Here is a 1416-nt window from a genome sequence, read left to right as displayed (position 1 = left end):
CCTCCCACAGTGCCCACTCCCTCAGCACTGACCCTCCTACAGTGCCCACTCCCTCAGCACTGACCCTCCAACAGTGTCCACTCCCTCAGCGCTGACCCTCCCACAGCTCGGTGCTCCCTGTGCACTGACACTCCCACAGTGCCCACTCCCTCAGTGCCGACCCTCCGACACTGCAGCACTCCCTCAGCACTGACCCTCCGACAATGCGTCGTTCCCTCAGCACTGACCCTCCCACAGTGCCCACTTCCTCAGCACTGACCCTCCCAGTGTGGCTCTCTCGCAGAGCTGACCCTTCCCTCAGCACTGACCGTCCCACAGCGCGGCGCTTCCCGAGCGCGGACCCTCCCACAGTGCCCACTCCCGCAGCACGGCTCTCCCTCAGCACTGACCCTCCGACAGTGCGGTGATCCCTCAGCACTGACCCTCCGACAGTGCCCACTCCCTCAGCACTGACCCTCCGACAGCGCGATGCTCCCTCAGCGCTGACCCTCCCACAGCGCGGCACTGACCCTCCCACAGTGTGGCACTCCCTCAGCACTGACCCTCCCACAGTGCCCACTCCCTCACCACTGACCCACCGAAAGCATGGCACTCGCTCAGCACTGACCCGACGACTGTGCCCACTCCCTCAGCACTGTCCCTCCGACTGTGCCCACTCCCTCAGCACTGTCCCTCCGACTGTGCCCACTCAGCGCGGCGCTCCCACAGCACTGACCGTCCCACAGTGCTGCGCTCCCTTAGCACTGACCCTCCGACAGTGCCTTCTCCCTCAGCACTGACTCTCCGACACTGCGGCACTCCCTCAGCACTGACCCTCCCAAAGTGTGGCGCTCCCTCAGCACTGACCTCCCAGAGTCCCACAGCACTGACCCTCCGACAGTGCGGCACTCCCTCAGCACTGACCCTCCGACAGTGCCCACACTCTCAGCACTGACCCTCCGACAGTGTGTCACTCCCTCAGCACTGACCCTCCCAGTGTGGCTCTCTCACAGAGCTGACCCTTCCCTCAGCACTGACCGTCCCACAGCGCGGCGCTTCCCGAGCGGGGACCCTCCCACAGTGCCCACTCCCGCAGCACGGCTCTCCCTCAGCACTGACCCTCCGACAGTGCGGTGATCCCTCAGCACTGACCCTCCGACAGTGCCCACTCCCTCAGCACTGACCCTCCGACAGCGCGATGCTCCCTCAGCGCTGACCCTCCCACAGCGCGGCACTGACCCTCCCACAGTGCGGCACTCCCTCAGCACTGACCCTCCCACAGTGCCCACTCCCTCACCACTGACCCACCGAAAGCATGGCACTCGCTCAGCACTGACCCTCTGACTGTGCCCACTCCCTCAGCACTGTCCCTCCGACTGTGCCCACTCCCTCAGCACTGTCCCTCCGACTGTGCCCACTCCCTCAGCACTGACCCTT

At 65.5% G+C, this 1416-nt stretch overlaps 1 protein-coding gene across 6 annotated transcripts in view; it reads right to left on the bottom strand.

The window, feature by feature from the left end:
• Positions 1 to 1179, bottom strand: part of erg28 (ergosterol biosynthesis 28 homolog) — a 10957-nt gene extending 9778 nt beyond the window's left edge. Inside the window, exon 1 of one of the 6 annotated variants that reach the window (XM_043701486.1) lies at positions 1164 to 1179. The gene's annotated coding sequence lies outside the window, so the exon portion shown is untranslated. The other 5 variants (XM_043701481.1, XM_043701483.1, XM_043701487.1 and 2 more) reach the window with 5 other exon arrangements.
• Between the last annotated feature and the right edge of the window lie 237 nt (positions 1180 to 1416).

This window comes from Chiloscyllium plagiosum, chromosome 12 (genome assembly GCF_004010195.1).
Source record: "Chiloscyllium plagiosum isolate BGI_BamShark_2017 chromosome 12, ASM401019v2, whole genome shotgun sequence".
Lineage (NCBI taxonomy): Eukaryota > Metazoa > Chordata > Chondrichthyes > Orectolobiformes > Hemiscylliidae > Chiloscyllium > Chiloscyllium plagiosum.
This window is presented reverse-complemented; position numbering and strand designations above follow the sequence as displayed.